Below are 18,546 nucleotides of genomic sequence, written 5' to 3'. Positions count from 1 at the left end.
TTTTGACGTTGGGAAGGAAAGAAGACAATAATTTTAAAAAATAACAAAATTAAGCAAACAGAAAATTTCACATGAAAGCAATCGGCAGGTAGAATGCCACCGGTGGCATTTTGAAGGTCCTGGAAAGCGTGGGGTTTATGGAGTGATTAATGACCACAATGTTATCAACGACCCTGGGATGCGGTGGGGAGAGAGGAAGGGGGCAGGTGTACTGCAAGCTTAATTATACATCTTCATTCCTTGGTTAAGAAACATTCTTGTGGAACCTGAGAGCTCCGTGAGGAGCTTGATGTTCTGTTCACAAGCAGCTGCCTTTCTAAAGCATTGCATTAATTCAATAATTTCTGACAGACAGAAAGATTGTTTAAAAAGTCTATCTGTGTGAAAATTATTTCCAATCGGGAAGTACCCATGACTGTTTCTCCACTGGTTTATCCTCAGCATATTCAGGAAAGAGGGTAACCACATGAAGTCAGAGTTCTCATCTCTGTTGAGATGCTGACCTGACATCCAACCTGTTCCTTTTGACCTTAAGTTGCTGCTATTTTGTCTCTGTAACAGGCGAAGAGATAACAAAGATATCTATTACCTATGGGGGAAGAGGAAGCTTCAACTATATCCGAGGATAGGCTCTGCCTGTGATTTCTGGCCTTCGAAAAAGCAGCAAACTAGATTTCTCCAACGCAAAGATTACCATCCTAACATTGTCTGTCTTTCTTCATGTAAAATGGCAATGGGAGATATTCCAAAGCCAGGCTCTGGGCGTTCCAAAGCTTGCACTCCTGTCCGCCCTCCCCCACCCATCTCGTCTACCCTCACTCTGCCTTCCTTCTAGCCCAGCGTCTTAAGATAAAAGGAGGATGCCATGCAGTGTAAAGGCAGTCAGTTGTCAATGTATCCACGCACATTCTCAGTCTCTGTTCAATGTTCCATGACAACAAGGTGAGACGGCAGAGGTTACCCGAACAGCTGCTGCCTAAGCTGGAAATTCCAGGCATTGAGCACCATCTGTCTATACATTCACAAATGTATATAAGGGCCATCTATCAGGCTGGAGCACTGCAGCTGCCTCCCCGGCAGGCCTGCTTCCTTTCTCGGCACTGAACAATAAGAGCTAGTTCTTCACTTTGTGTCACACAGAATGGCTGATTTGATTAAGTCCCCAACCCTCATTATGCTAGGTAGGAGTGTAGAATTTCAATGATAATCCATAATGCATGACCAGTTTGTCACCATGGCAACATAAATTCAAGGTTACTAGCTCAGACGCATAATTGGGTGTGCATTGAGTGCTGAGGAAGGCTGTTAAAATTCTTGTCATAGAAAAGTAGCATCCATCATACTGTCTGAAATTGCAAAGTACTCATAATCAGACAGAAAAATCCTTGGAGAAAAATGTTAATAAAATAACTATTACAGTCTAATAAAATTATTAAGTTTAACCACTTTAGTTTTTAAAGTATTTCAGTTAATAAGAATGAAATAGACACCTCATTAAACATTGGAGACTTGGATTTAACCTTCCCCATCGATATTTGCATTGAAATATGGACCTAAAGAATTTTTGGTCTGTTTGATTGATTGATCAAAACAAACCCATATAATAAAATACATCTTTGTGCGTTTTTGTTCCATTTTTGTATTTCAGATTGGATTTTTCTTAGCTGTAAGAATATTTCCTTAATAAAATGCTCTGGGGAAAAACTAAATCTACTTCTTTGCTTTAAAAAGCTCAAAATTAAATTATGCATGTTATTTGCTGTACCTCCCAAAGTAGAGAGAGATGGAAACTAAGGTGGTGATGAACACATGCAAGAATGAAGAGTCGAAAGTAGATAAGAATATTTTAAATTATCAGCCCATCCAACTACGACTGGGGACAAATATTTTGGTATTCATAAATAGGTGTAATAGAAATTGTATTCAGATGTATATGACTATTAAAAATCCAATACAAAAACAAATGTGTACCCTCCAAAAGGATTTAATTTTGGACCAAAATAATTATGGTAATTACTTGTTTTGGTGTCTGCCTTTGCCAATGAAGTAGAACCAGGCAGAGAGTTATAAATGAGCTCTTGGCAAATGGCTTAGAATTCAGCTCCGAGTGTTATTGGAGGAGCATATCATGGCTCATGGTGGATTTTCCCCCAATTCCTTTGATTGAGTAAAACCAATGTTTCTCTGGATTTTAAGTATAAAATGCTTTACTCTGGAATATTATTTATTATAATTTTTCACCAATCGCGAAAACATTTAGCTGTATTTCCTTTAGCTACAGGACACAGGAGTGCATATGTTTTTAAGAGACAAGTCTGCCTTTGTTACTGAGATTCAGCTTTTATTTAATTCTGTTGGAGAAAATTAAGACTCATTGACTTAAAAGATAAGAGAATTCCTGCCAAATAAAGGCAGACTTGGCCACATGACCATGGAAATAATTTTGTGCTTTTGCATAGACCTTGTAGGAAGTGAGATTTAATTGCTTCTTCATTCTTTTCACACTTAGCCCTCTCATCCTGTCTCAACCCTGCTTTCCTCTCCAGCTACGATGCAGGATATACACAAAAGCGGTTATTTGTCTTGTATCACATCTACTGTCATCACAAAACAATGAAAACAGCGGGTAAAGGTACAAATAAATTTAATTTTAGGCAGCTGACATCACTTCGTATATATTTTTACCTTATAGAGTGTTTAATACTGTCCTCAGTTTTCTACAAAGCCAAACAGGATTAGATGATTTTTTACAGTGAATAACACAGATTTAGTCTTTCAGTTAAGATCACATCCCCAGGATCTGTGCAGTTTTTAAAGTGGAACAGAAGAGAAAATCAAGAATCAAAATCAGATGACCTAATTCAGAATGTAGATGTAATTTAATATTTTTTTAATGTTGTGTTTAATCATACTAATGGCTGTGTCCTTTAGATTTTTTTTAAAAATTGAAGATATCTTGTGTGGTACAATTTTATTTGAAATATGAAAGGGCTCAGTCTGAAAGAACTTGCTTACAAAAGTCACATCTGGAAGTATATTCAGTTCCAAGTGCACACATGTAACTCCAATTAACATTACACATGCTAAGGAAAATCTACCCGGGCGGGTGGCAGAGGGGGAGGAGTACAGGAACCAAGGAAAGGGGTTTGTGTCTGATTTAAATACAAGTGACTTTGTGGAGAACACCAGCGTGTGCTCAGATGAACTCCTGTTGTGGAAATGCAGTGGCTCTGCAGACAGAATAACATTCCTGATTTGAGTTTAGTGAAGTACAGCCATGATCAGACACAAATGCGGAGCTGGTATAGATACCTAGACTAAAATGAAACTGCTACAAGCTGTTTAGGGGATGAGTATGATTCCATTTGGGGAACCTTAAAGGTAATTTAAAATTTTGTTATTTGAGGAGTTTGGCTTTAGTAGACTGAAATATACATATTTGTACTGATCACTACTGTTATGTACCAAATCAAAACATACTGTTGGATATTTCTAATCATTCTTCATGCTATGTAACACATAAGAACCAAAAAAATGCAATTAAGCCAAAAGCATATAGATCAATACCATGAGTCTCAGAGTAACCAATATTGCAATGTTTTCCAGTATTCTTGAAAACAATGAAGGACAATCTGTAATATTTTCCCTTTATCAAATCTAAAATAATGAAGATATTACAATATGAGTAATATGTAAAATTGTAGACTTATGTCCACTGTGTCTCAAAATTTTCATTAATTTTTGCATGAAACCTACACTTGCCGTTTGAAAATATACTGTAAATAATTTTCATTTTTAACAAGCTATGATTTGCTATTAGTCAATTATTTTAAGATTGAAATAATTATGAAATAAGCACCTGATAAATATCTATGAAAAATGATGTATCATACCTCCAAATAAATTGTGCAACAGTGAGATAGAACTTATGTGTTGAAATGGGAAGGGATTCTAATTATCTCAGTATTGGTTATGTAAAAGATATATATCAGCTGAAAAGAGTAAACAAAGGAATTATTGTTTCTGCAATCAGCTTTATTTACACTTGAGTCGGCCCTGTATTTTCCTCATTATTTTCCCTCTGCATGATAATTTTTGTTTCTTAAGCACTTCATATTCTGATGCCTTTCTCTGCATTGGCTGTGCCGGGGATCACAACACCATACCCTCAATATGGCACTTCTTCATTCTGAGTATTTTAAGCTGAATGACATTGAGAAAACCTCAGAAGCAGGAAGGTCACTCTCTGATCTTCTCCCTCACTCCTTCCCTGAAGAAGCTCATGTGACAGGTGTCCTGCCCTGTACCCTCTATACCTGGAGAGGAACTGTCACAGAGAGGCCAAGGAGAATCCGAGCAACCAGGATTTGCCAAGTTCGCTCCAGGTGGTTACCATGGGACCACACCTTATTGTCCAAGATCTTACCTTTGCATGACTGTCCACAGAAATGGACAGTTTTCCCAGAAGCTTTTTGAGTCAAAATATTTTTTTAGAGACAGAGTCTGAAATTCCTGCCTGCAAGCAATCCTCTTTCCTCAGCCTCACAAGTCAAGTAATCACAAGAGATTATAGGGGTGAGCCACCATGCCCAGCTCTTTCCCTGGGTCTTTGTGACGCTTTTCTATTATTATTTTTAAGACAGCATTTTGCTCTGTTGCCCAGGCTGGAGTGCAGTGATGCGATCACAGCTCACTGCAACCTCAACCTCCTAGGCTCAACTGATTCTCCCTCCTCTCGGGAGGATTCTCAGCCTCCTGAGTAGCTGAGACCACAGTTGTGTACCACTATGCCCAGCTAATATTTTTGTATTTTTGTAGACATGGGGTCTCACCATGTTGCCCCATGCCGGCCTTGAACACCTGGGCTTATGCATTCCTCCCACCTTGGCCTCTCAAAATGCTGGGATTATAGGTGTGAGCCCCCACAGCCAGAGCCAGCCTCCTTTATTTTGCTGTGCAATCTCTGCAGCATGGTCATCCATCTTGATGCATTAGGACAATGCATGGGGCAATCATGCCACGCCACCCTCCACAGAGGAGCTGCTGTGATAAACCCTAAGTTAATGTTTCCCCAGGTAGCTCATAAAACACACTTATCCATCATCTTAGAACATTGTAATGGACACTTGTGAAGATGAGCACCAGGCAAAAATATGATATTCAAGTCACTTTTTAAAACTCACCTATATAACTCCAAATATAGGTGAACCTCCTACTAGACCACGTCATGGAAATGTATTGAAATTTCTAATCAGTATATATCCAACAAGAGCCAATTCGATCTATGAAAGCATAGTAAACTTGTGACCAAAAGGAAATGGGCAATTGAGTGAAGTGCCTATTTCAGACTTTCAAACAGTTAACATACAATAAAATTAACATTTTAAGTCACACTGAACATAGCTTAATCTTCATTGTTAAAAGGCATTAAGTGTTTTGGAGAGCACTTGACTTACAGAACTCATAGTCTAGAAGGGACCCTAAAAGGTCATCTGTACCTATCTCCCATATAATGCTTCAACCTACTCTTTAAAACCCTCCAAAATTGATTCTCTGATCAGTAAACAAATCTTTCTAGTGATGAACAACTTACCATTAGTATTAATCAGAGCTCTCCAAAGAGACAGAAGCAATGGGATATATATGTAGAGAGATAGAGATGAGAGGGGATTAAGGGAATTCGCTCATGCAATTATGGAGGCTGACAAGCCCCATGTTGCTCATGCAATTATGGAGGCTGACAAGCCCCATGTCAGGTGTTATGCAAGGTGGAGACCCCGGGATGCTGGTAGAAAGGTCTTAGAAACGGAAAATGATGGTGTAACTCAGCAGAGACTGAGGCATGAGAAGCCTGGAGGCCTCTGGTACAAGCCTGAGATTTCAAAGCCTGGATAAGCTGGAGTTCTATCCAAGAGTAGGAAAAGAAGGTCTCCCAGCTCCAGCAGATAGAGCAGCAATTCACCTTTTTTAGCCTTTTCATTCTACCTGGGCCCCCAGTTGATCGGATGGTACCTACCCACATTTAGGACAGGTCTTTCCACACAGTCCACTGACCCACAGCAGTGTTTCCCGGAAACACCGTCACAGACACACCCAGAAACAGTGAGTGCTCTGCTGTTTCTCCAGGTGCACCTTCACCCAGACAACTTGGCACCTAAATTAACCATTTGGGCCGGGCGCGGTGGCTCAAGCCTGTAATCCCAGGACTTTGGGAGGCCGAGGCGGGCGGATCACGAGGTCAGGAGATCGAGACCCTCCTGGCTAACACGGTGAAACCCCGTCTCTACTAAAAAATACAAAAAACTAGCCGGGCGAGGTGGCGGGCGCCTGTAGTCCCAGCTACTCGGGAGGCTGAGGCAGGAGAATGGCGTAAACCCGGGAGGCGGAGCTTGCAGTGAGCTGAGATCCGGCCACTGCACTCCAGCCTGGGCGACAGAGCGAGACTCCGTCTCAAAAAAAAAATAATAATAATAATAAATTAACCATTTGAAGTCCACCCTTTGGCTGGGCACAGTGGCTCATGCCTGCAATCCCAGGACTTTGGGAGGCCGATATGGGAGGACCACTTGAGCCCAGGAGTTCAAGACGAGCATGGGCAACACTGTCACTACGATGCAAAAGTATTAGCTGGGGGTGGTGGAATGCCTCTATAGTCCTAGCTACTCGAGAGACTGAGGTGGGAAGATTGCTTGAGTCCAGAAAGCCTAGGGTGCAGTGAGCTGTGATCATACCACTGCACTCTAGCCTGGGTGACAGAATAAGACCCCGTCTCAAAGAAAAAGAAAAAAAAAGGCTCACCTTTTGTTGACTTGACACCCATACACTACTCTTTAAGCCGTACTTAATCTCCAAATAATGACAATAACAAACTAATATTTCTGCCTAATGTAATAAAACTATAGTTTTAGTTTGGGTGTACAATCAAAATGCATGAATCCCTTCCACCGAAGAGGGAGTAAAGTCTTTGGGTGATGTTCAGTCTTCTCCTGATATCCCATGACCTAACACTGTAATGTAAAATAAACAGTACTTAAATACTAATGTAAGCCAATAATTCTTATATTGTATGATAAAGATATAATACACTAATAAAAAAGACATTTGCTTGATACGCACACACACACACACACACACACATATATATATACTTACAACATATTCACAACAGAGTAGAGAGGAATACTACTGACAATTTCCATCCTTGTTTCTGTAATTGGTCCTGTGGTCATAGCTGGTATTTATAACTACCTTCTACTCCATTCCGTATTTTCTTTGCCTTCAGAAAGCATCTCAGCTGACCATGTTTCTTTACATGGCAGGGTGACCCAGACCTTCATTTCTAAAGGGTCTGGGCCGTTTGAAGTCCTGTCTGGATTGGTTTGTTGTAATTTCCGTTGACCTTAATCACAGAGCATGGTCATTCTAAGAGATGCCCAAAGATATCTTCTGTATTCCAGGCATACTCTTCTTACCTCCATTGTGGGAAAAATGGTCCAATTTTCCCTTGGTAATCTGAGTTAATCACTCCAGCCAATACCATAACTCCTTCCTTAGTCTTTTGACTCAGAGACATGAGGAGTCCAAAATAACAAAGTGGTAATCTTAACTTCAATTCAATGGAATCATTGTTATATCTTCTGGTAAAAACATCTCTCTCTCTAGAACTGAGAACTGTAGTCCAGCAGAGCCTAAAGCCGTGGAACCAGGAAGTCAATTGTCCCCATGGATCACTAGGGGTAATGATGAGGGTGCGAATCCCATTTCCACCCCTTGATACCTGGATCCGTCAATCTTGGCTATCAGAGAAAAAAAAAAACCTTATATTGGCTGCTGATTCTAACATACACAGCCTTCTAGAAAACCTACACAGCCTCAGCCCTACAAAAGACTGCGAACCCTGGGAACTTGTTACCTAGTTGACACTAGAACTGCATCTTCAAAAGTCCATCCCACCACTCTACAAAGAAATCTGTTCCAGATTGATGAGGAACATGATAAGACCAGTGGATTCCATGAGCATGAACACATTGTCACACCTCTTTGCCTGTGAAGTAATTTCCTTGGTCAGAAGAAATGCTGTATGGAATGTCATGACAGTGAATATGATGAGCCATTCTGTGGATACCAGTCAGCCTATTTCTCCAGCCTTGCCTGTCATTGCCCAGTGGGCTCATGAATAAAGTGACTATGGTGGCAGCGATGGAGGTTATACATGGACTCAGCAATATGGACCTCCACTCATCAAGGCCAACCTAGCTACAGCCACCACGGAGAGTCCAATCTATCAGTAGCAAAGACCAAAACTGAACCCCTGATATTGTGCCATTTTCCAGGGTGATTAGTCAGTTATGTGATGGCAGGCTGATTCCGTTGGACAGCATCCATAGTGGAAGAGGCAACACTTTGTCCTTACTGGAATGGACATTTACTCTGCATACGGATTGGCCTTTTTTGCATGCAACAGTTTTGCCAAAACTACTACCAGTTCAGTTATAGAATTCACAATTACACCTCAACATCTTAATGCATTCTTAATGCATCAGCTCAACCTCCAAAATCCAGAGTCTCATCTAAATTAGACCTGGGGCAGGGATTGGGCCCCCAAGGCCTCAGGCAGCCCCACTCCCATGGTTTTGCTGGGCTCAAGCCATGCCATGGCTCTCCCAGGATAGAGTTACACACTGGTAGCTCTATAGTTCTGGGGTCTCTACGGTGGCCTTTACCCCAGTTCTGCTGGGCATTGCCCTAATAGGGGCTCTCTGCAGCAGCTCCACCCCACCAAAAGTCTCTTGCTGGGCCCCAAGGCTGTCCAAGACATCTTTTGAAATCCAGATGGAGGAGGCCATGCCCCCACAGCTTATTCACTCTGGGCATCTCAGACTTAGCAGTATATGGACACACCATTTACTGCCTGCATCTTCTGAAGCGGCAGCCTGAGTTGTGCTAGGATGGCTCGAGCCGGCTTGAGATTTATGTCTTACAGTTCTGGAGGCTGGAAAGTCCAAGATCAAGGGGCCCACTTCTGGTTAGGCCCTTTGTGCTACGGCATTCCATGGTAAAAGGCAGAAGGGCAAGAGATGGTGTGTGTGCATGCAAAACAGAGAGAGAGGCCACACTTATCCTTTTACCAGAAACTCATTCTCACAATCACTAACCTACTCCCTTGATGATCTCATTAATCCATGCAAGTGGGCAGAACCCTCATGGCCTAATCACCCCAAATAAAAATTCACCTCCTTCGAATATTCTTCATCCAACTTGATAGTCACAAAAATGTGTTTTTAGGGGCCAGCACAGTCAAAACAGCAATCAGTGTCCAGAACTGCATATGGAGTTGCTTAGAATGTCAGATCCAATCTGTTTTAACCCTATCACACACCAAAATTGGTTCCACTACAAAATAAATACCTGATATTAGCTGTTTACTTTTTAGTCACATAAAAGCAGAAATTGTAGACCAACTAAGCAAAGGTGCATTTTGATTAATGTAACATTAACTGTATCACATAATATATTTTTATCCTTCTATCTGTCCTCGCTGCTCACCCTACCTGTCACCTATCAACCAGACACATCATCCCTTCTTCAACTCTCCGATGACCTTAGACGTAACTGCGGCCACTCTTATTGATTACTGTCTCTTGAAAAAAAAGAGAGGAATTTCTACAAATGGATTTATCTGGACATTTCTTCATGAGTTTATCCATCACCTCTCCTTTATAGAATTATCTGACAGCAGCTATGATTTTTTTGAACAATGATTGAAGCAAAGATTACAAGCAGTATTCGTAATAGTGTGGACTATAAATAAGATGTGATCTTTATAATCAGAGAAAACAGTTAACATGTTTTATCAGGTATATGACATTTTCCAGAAAGATTTAATATGTTATCATGAATTAAAACATGATATAGATCATACACAGATCCTGTGAAAACAAGCTGCACCTAATTTCTATCTGCAAGTAGAGTTTCTGCAATTCCTGAAAAGCAAAACCAAGACCTACACTTACATTTACAGGCACTTGAACCCCTTATGCCACTTGAGGCATCAAATCATTCACTTCTTTCTCCTATCAAGGTGTTTCACACTCCACTGGAATTCTGTTCCATTTTTCTGCTTTGCCGACTCATTGAGTGTGAGGATGATGTCTGCTTTACTATGGGTTACTTAGCACCCATTGCAGAACCTGACATATACTAGCATGCAGTAAATGTTAATAAATGAATGTAAAACAATTGAAAGTTATGAGTTTTTATAGCACCACAAATCCATAATCAAAAGTGTTTCCAAAATAGGTCTTTACTATTTTACCCTGTGTGTGTGTGTGTCTTTTTTTTTTTTTCCTTTATAGGGTATCCTTGCAGCCTTGCTGTGAGTAAACTGACCCCAGGGGATTCCTGCAATAGCACTTTCTGCAATGCTTTCTGCCTTCCACTAGCACTCTGATACCACGTGATGCTAGAATCTGCCAAGGCTGAAATGGAACAATAGAACCTTTAGCCTTTTCGGGGATCAGGTAGAGAACAGGACAGCAAGGTCACAGCAAGGCAGGATGGCTTGCCTGCAAGGGCGTTGTGGAGTTCCTGCCAGTTTCCTGTCGGTGAAAAAGCAATAGCAATTCCTCTTTAGATCAAAAAGAATCGTCTAATACACCGGTGCTCATGTGCTTTACCTGAACGACTCCTTTCTGCTGGGTAGCAGAGATGGAAAGTATGAAGCAATGAAAATCCAGGATACCTTCCAAGTCTTCCCCTGAACCAGGTCACACCCGGTGTCAACCACGGTTCAGATCCTATGCTAAGTGATGGATGAACACAGAGGTCCTGGCACTCTAGGAAGCCATGGTGGAAAGAGTAATTACAAGATAAAGTGTCTAAATTCTACACTGGAAGTAGCAGAGAGGAAGAATCAAAGAACCAAGCAATTAGACTGGGCAGGGAGGAAGGCACACTAGCAATGATGGGGACCATGTGGAGAGGGAAAGTGTGCAAGAACAAGTACAAAAATATGGAAGTGCAGAGGTCGCCTTCTTTTTGGGGTTCTTAGCAATGAGTTCATTGAGACTGGAAAGCAGGGCGGTAGGCAGGGTGGTGGAGAGCATGTGACTGGACTGGAAAGATTGGTCGGAGCTGAGACTGGGAGAAGTATCAGGACAGCAGGCTCTACAGTGGGGAGCTGGGAGTCCTGACGGAGGGCGGTGGGTGCTGGGACTGAACAGTTATCCATTATACTTCCAGCAGGGCTCCAGAGCCATGCGCATGGATCAACCGTCACATGTCTACATTAACCCATACATGCAGGATCATCTGTCTTCTTAAGAGATGTAGTGGCAAGCTATATTTTTTTCAAAAACCCTTATGCAAACATTTTTCACCAAGTAAATTCTGACGTGTTTAAAAAAATGGTATTGACTAAGGTGGCCTCTACATTTCCTTCAAATTTCAACAATCCCAAAGTTTTGGTGCCTGCCAATAAATTGAAGAGTAATGATTTCCCTGGCATGTTTCACAACAGTTTTGTCTGTCTCTCTGGTCCTTGATCTTACATTTGTTTTATTATGTTGCATATTTGAATCTAAGAGCATTATTCTCACAACTGCATATGTTGGCATTATTCTCTGTGATCAAGAAAATGTATTTAAATAAAATATTTTCCTCTTCTTTTTCTGCTGAAATATGTACAGCTAACCTTTAGTTGTAATACAAAGTATGTTTACTACTACAGTCTGTTAATTAAAGGATTTGAGGCTACCAGATATATTGTGTTAATAGTTTTCTAAAGCTAAATATATATATGTACCCTCTATATTCTGATACCCAGTTGCTAGTTCTCAGTTCATGGTACAGTTAGTACATGTAGAGTGACATTCAGATTTTTTATAGGTTATTAATAATAGCCTACAAAATTAATTACCATACCTTGTACTAATCTAACACCTTTTAAAACATATCACATCCATTTTATTATCTCATTTATTCTCACAACATCTCAGTGAGATGAGGAGAAGTGGATATTACTGATTAGAAACCTGAAGAGCAAGAAAGAGAGTCACATTACCAAGCTGGTCAGCATCAAAGCTGAGACTGGGGCCTGATACAGTGGCTCAAGCCTGTAATCCCAGCACTTTGGGAGGCCGAGGCGGGTGGATCACAAGGTCAAGAGATTGAGACCATCCTGGCCAATATGGTGAAACCCCGTCCCTACTAAAAATACAAGAAAATAATTAGCAGGGTGTGGTGGCGCACAACTGTAGTCCCAGCTACTCAGGAGGCTGAGGCAGGAGAATCACTTGAATCCAGGAGGCAGAGGTTACAGTGAGCCAAGATCACGACACTGTACTCCAGCCTGGTGACAGAGTGAGACTCTGTCTCAAAAAAAAAAAAAAAAAAAAAGCTGAGACTGACCTTAAATGCCAGTCCTGCCAAACGTTTCTCTCCACTGAAGACAATGCTACACAAGAAAGATGAATTTAATTTACACTGTTCACATTTCTGGAAACATTTTGGCCTCAGTGAATGGTTTTACAGTTCTAAGGTGGCTTTTCCCAAGAAGACCTCCTCGGGTTCCTATGAGCCCCATATGAACCACGTATAGCAGAAATCACTCTATTGACATACTCAAGCCTTAGTTAATCAGTGAGTGCCTGCTGCCTTTTCCTATAGAAATACAGTCATCTCTTATGGGATACCCGATGTTTACATGTTGTAACTAGACATCAATTACTGTCAGTAGTCACTGTGTACCTATGAAGCCTACACATGGGGAAGCTTCCTGCAGCCTCTGATGTGTAAAGACTTGTGCTTTTCCAGTCTGTGTTCTCTGAGCTTCTGAATCTTGACCACAATGGTCAGCAATTTGTTGTTCCTTTCTGTAACAATTCGTGAAGTGATTCCACTCTTAACTAGATTTATAATGTGCATAAAAATGGTTAGATGAAAATGATACTTAACCATGACCAAATAACTGAAGCATAAATGTACAAACTGTAATGAGAAATACGCAGCTAGAAGTGGAGTGTAATTCATGCATAGGTATAAACAAAGAGTTGTTGCTTCTAAGCATAGGGTCTGAGGCCTGTATTTCTAGCCCATTTTGGCCTCGGTCTTTTCTATTCTCCCATTAAACAGTTCTGAGTAGTTAAGTGATTTTCTACATAATAACCTGGTTTCTATTTGCTGGCAGCTTACTTGTGTGAGGGCAAGTAGCAATTGCACATACATCTTAATTTCTTTCTAAGCAATTCTTACAAGAATAGATGTTAAAGTGCAGAGTCTTTGTGTTTTGATGAATTTACTAGTATGCCTAGTATTTTTTTACTAGTATGTACGTTTGTAAGGATGTCTAATACATTTATTATAAAAACAAATTTACTAGTATGCCTACTAGGCATTTTAGATTTGCCTACTAGGCATTTAGATTACTAGTAAATTTTAGATTTGCAGGCAGATCTAGTGAATTGAGGGGTGTGATTTTCCTCCAGTTTAGTAGATATCCTAATCAGAAATGCCGCTGACCTCTCAGATTTTTTTTTTCCTTTTCCAAAGCAGGAGAAGGTGTTTTATATGCTTGATATGATTTAGTTCTGTATCCACACCCAAATCTCATCTAGAATTGTAATCCCCGTGAATTAGGGAGAGACCTAGTGGGAGGTGACTGGGTCATGGGGGTGGTTTCCTCCATGCAGTTCTCAAGATACCGAAGGAGTTCTCACAAGACCTGATGCTTTAAAAGTGGCACTTCCCCCTTGCTCTCTCTCTTTGCTCTTCATCTTCCTGCCACGACTGTAAGTTTCCTGAGGTCGCCCCAGCCATATGAAATTGTGAGCCAATTAAATCCCTTTTCTTTATAAATTACGCAGTCTCAAGTAGTTCTTTGCAGCAGTGTGAGAATGGACTCATACAATGCTGTTTGGGGGAAATAGAAAAAAGATTCCAGGTTGATGTCTCACTCAAAAGCTAAGAAGTGAATTAAAGGGCTGAATACGTTTCTGTAAAATATAATATAATAGTAGGCTTAAATTTTCGAAAGGGTGAAACTTCTTAAACAAGAAACAAAATTGAGGACCTGTACAGAAAGAAGTTGGACTAGTTGACTACTAAGCTAAAAAATAATAACAAGCTTGGAGATAATAATTTACAACATACAGAACAGATGACACTTTATATGTAACATGTGTAAAGAGGTTCTACATATAAGCAAATAAAAGCCAGAAAAGTTGAGCAAAGAGTACAAATGGGAAATTTATCAAAGATACAACTTATTTTCTCATCATACTTGCCAAAATTTAACATCTTCATGAAAAATCTATACTGGAAAGCATTTGAGAAGTAGATGCTTCTGGGAAAGCTAATTTAGAGCAGCCTTCTTGGAGGGCAGCTTGGGGTCATTGACTAAAAATATAAATACCTATCTTTTTGATCCAGAATTCCTTTTTTAGCATCTAACAGAAATACTTGTAGTTATATTCAAAGGAGCACATTTGTAACGATGTCTAATACATTTATTATAAAAGCAAAAATTTGTGAACACTAAATTTCCTGAGTGTCAAAAATACAGAATATTTGCTTTGAATTACCATTAAAAAGGTTTAGATTTAAATGTGCTGACAAGAAAAAATTCTCTAGGATATACATTTATGGAAATAGAAACACATTGTGAAATCTTATATAGGGTATCACCAACTTGATATTTTATACAATAGATAGAAGGAAATAATAAGGTATAAATCTATATGCATATATAAAAGCCAAAGGGTATGCTTATAAGACACACAAAATTGTTAAAAGCTAAAACCTCTGAGGAGGAAAGTAGGCTGGGGGTTGTAGGAATAGTGGCAGGAGGACAACGAGGAAATTGAGGCAACACTTTCCATCCTTACTTTATGTATTTCTGCATTATTTTACAACTATGAGACCAATGGTAGCATTCTCTCTTGGTAATTATGTGATTTGTTCTTTTTTCTGTAGCCCACTGGTTCAGAATATTCACAAAATCCAGCAGGGGTAACAGAAACTCAGACCCACAGAAACAAGCTCCCAGAAACTGAGTGACTGAGATCATCAGCACTGTCTTCTGAAATGCATTTTGAGAGAAACAAACACTATCCTGGACACGGAGAACAGGCTAAATCCAAGCTATGCAGATAATCCACCAACAACCACGCCACTTGAGTAGATATCCTTGGTTAAAGAATAAGTTGTAGATCTGAGTGAACAGGAATATCAAGAGAGCTCAACAAAAAGAACTAAAACCTCAGGAAAACTTACCTCAGGAAAATAGTTTTTAAAAGAGTTACACATCATAAAAGCTTTCTGAAATCTGGTCTTCCTTGGTTGAGTTCAATAAATTAATGGTACATGTTTAACAGAAGCAGAAATCGACAATAATTACATGGCAACAAAATGTTAGGGAGGAGGAATCGGTGTGATAAGGAGGTGTATTAGTCTGTTCTCATGCTGTTAATAGAGAAATATCCAAGACTGGATAATTTTTTTTTTTTTTTTTTTTTTTTTTTTTTTTTTTTTTTGAGACGGAGTCTCGCTCTGTCACCCAGGCTGGAGTGCAGTGGCCGGATCTCAGCTCACTGCAAGCTCCACCTCCCGGGTTCACGCCATTCTCCTGCCTCAGCCTCCCGAGTAGCTGGGACTACAGGCGCTGCCACCTCGCCCGGCTAGTGTTTTATATTTTTAGTAGAGACGGGGTTTCACCATGTTAGCCAGGATGGTCTCGATCTCCTGACCTTGTGATCCGCCCGTCTCGGCCTCCCAAAGTGCTGGGATTACAGGCTTGAGCCACCGCGCCCGGCCGAGACTGGATAATTTATAAAGGAAAGAGGTTTAATGCACTCACAGTTCAGCATGGCTGTGGAGGCCTCCCAATCCTGGCGGAAAGTAAAGGTGAAGCAAAGGCAGGCCTCACGTGGTGGCAGGCAAGAGAGCTTATGTAGGGGAACTGCTCTTCATAAAACCATCAGATCTCATGAGACTTATTAACTACCAGGAGAACAGCATGGGAAAGACCCGCCTCCATGACTCATTTACCTCCTACCTGGTCCCTCCCATGCCACCTGGGGATTATGGGAGCTACCATGCAAGATGAAATTTGGGTGGGGACACAGCCAAACCATATCAAGAGGGTTACAACGAAACAAAAAGTATGACAGAAGTTAACAGGATTCACATAGAAAGCAATCAAAAGACACATTTATAATCTCCAGTTTTGAAAACTGTTTCAGCATTTCAAAGCAAGCTTAGAAACAGAAATTAGCTTAAAGATTTTGTATTTGGCAGAGAGGAACCTTATTTTTATAATGAAGCTTTGAATCAACCAATTATTAAAAAGAAAGGCAAATTTAAAATCATTTTTCTTCATAGTAAAGATATAGCGAGAGAATACATAGGCATTTTAAATTGCACAAAAATCATGGAGCTTTTTTCAGTACAACTTCACCAAGTTAAAAGAAAGTTTAGAAGAAACAATGAAATGTCATTGTACACGTTTATATTTAATATTAAAGTCACACTTACATGAGGCTGGTTTGTATGGAGAGTTAAATCATTTTAGAAATTTTTTTCACAAGAATCAGCTCTGTCTACCAAAATTTATATTTTGAAATAGTTTATTGAAAATTTATCACAATCTTGTCACATCTTATAAAATACTCTTAACAGCTCCAGTAACAGTAACATTGGCAGAAAGATCATTTTCAGTATTAAAAAGTATTGAAAATTGTTTAAGATCTTGCAATTGAATGATTTCACTTTTGATTACATCAGGTGAAAATGAAGTTGTTTAAAGTATAAATTTTAATGGCCTAAAAAATAAATTTGGAGAAACCTGAACCATAAAAATCTTATAGTCACATGATCTGATTAATGAAGCATTATTATTTACTGTATTACATGCATATAATTATGAGACCAAAACTATCAGTGTCTGCAACTTACATGTTTTTGATGTGCATATATGCTTGTTATTTCTATAACTTTTTTAAAGTAATAATGTACTTTAAAAGAAAAAAGGCTTTATATTGAAATACCTTTAATATCTCTTCCCTTTGCTTTTTGAACAAAGGTCTGTACATCTCATTTTGTACTGAACCCTACAAATTATGTTTCTGATCCTGGGAAATGTTTTTATAACAGTCAAAGAGAAGCATTAATAGTCTTCATTTGAGTCCATTCAGGCTGCTATAAGGACAAGATATCACAAACTGGGTGGCTTCAACAAGAGACAATGATTTCTCACAGTTCTGGAGGCTGGAAGTCAAAAATTAAGGCACCAGCCAGGGTAGTGTCTGGTGAGGGCCTGCTTCCTGGTTTGCAGACAGCTCTCTCCACTCCCTGTATTCTCCCATTGTAGGGAGAACTAGCTCTCTTCTTCTTCTAAGGGCACTAATCCTATTGTGGGTACTCCACTCTTAGGATCTAACTGCCTCCTAAAGTCCCCACCTCCCAATAGCACCACACTAGGGTGTCAACATATGAATTTGGTAGGACATAAACATTCACTCCATAGCATTTTTTATAAGTTAGATACAACCAGCACAGTGATAAATTTTAAAAATGATACAGACTATACAGTAAAAACACTCAAATGAAGCAATTGTGGAACTTGAAATGCATTTATTAAAAGGTAAAATCTCCATGATTGAGTCAGTCTTTACCTCCACAATCTAATTAAAAGCTGTTTGAAGGAGACATACCTAAAACTGAGAGGCAACGACTTCGTTGAAAGTTTCATGAGAGGCTGTGCCTCTCTGCATCCTTACTTAACCAGGAAATGGGTGGCTGAAGAAGACTCTGTGTCTGCTCAGTAAGGTGTGCATCCCTGGCTTCTCTCACACATTCAGATACATTTCCTTACCAGAACATCACAGTAACTCTGTCATTCTTCTATTGAATTTAGAGAAGATAACCTTAAAGTCAAACAGCCAGCACATCACCTAGGGGGGCCCTAAACCAGGTTTTGTGACTTCTCAAATCTAGAGCATAGCCAATTGTGTCGAACAACAAAATGAATGACGCCGTTTCTGTCATCTTCCTCAACACTCACTAGACTTGGTATCACATCTGAGATATAAGATGAATTCAAAGTCAATATTCTTTCTATATCATTTAAAATGACATTGGACCACATTCTTAAAAGTTTGTAGGCGCGGTGGCTCACGCCTGTAATCCCAGCACTTCGGGAGGCAGAGGCGGGTGGATCAAGGGTCAGGAGATCGAGACCATCCTGGCCAACATGGTGAAAACCCGTCTCTACTAAAAAGATAAAAAAATTAGCTGGGCGTGGTGGCGGCACCTGTAGTCCCAGCAACTCAGGAGGCTGAGGCAGGAGAATGGCGGGAACCCGGGAGGCAGAGCTTGCAGTGAGCCGAGATCGCACCACTGCACTCCAGCCTGGGCGGCAGAGCAAGACTCCCTCTCAACAACAATTAAAAACCTTTGTGGATTTTTATTATACAGGCTAGTGTGTGTGTTAGTCCGTTTTCAAACTGTTACAAAGACATACCTGAGACTGGGTAACTTATAAAGGAAAGA

Source organism: Trachypithecus francoisi, unplaced genomic scaffold (assembly GCF_009764315.1).
Source record: "Trachypithecus francoisi isolate TF-2019V2 unplaced genomic scaffold, Tfra_2.0 Lachesis_group17, whole genome shotgun sequence".
NCBI classification, from domain to species: Eukaryota; Metazoa; Chordata; class Mammalia; order Primates; family Cercopithecidae; genus Trachypithecus; species Trachypithecus francoisi.
Note: the sequence above shows the minus strand (reverse complement) of the source record.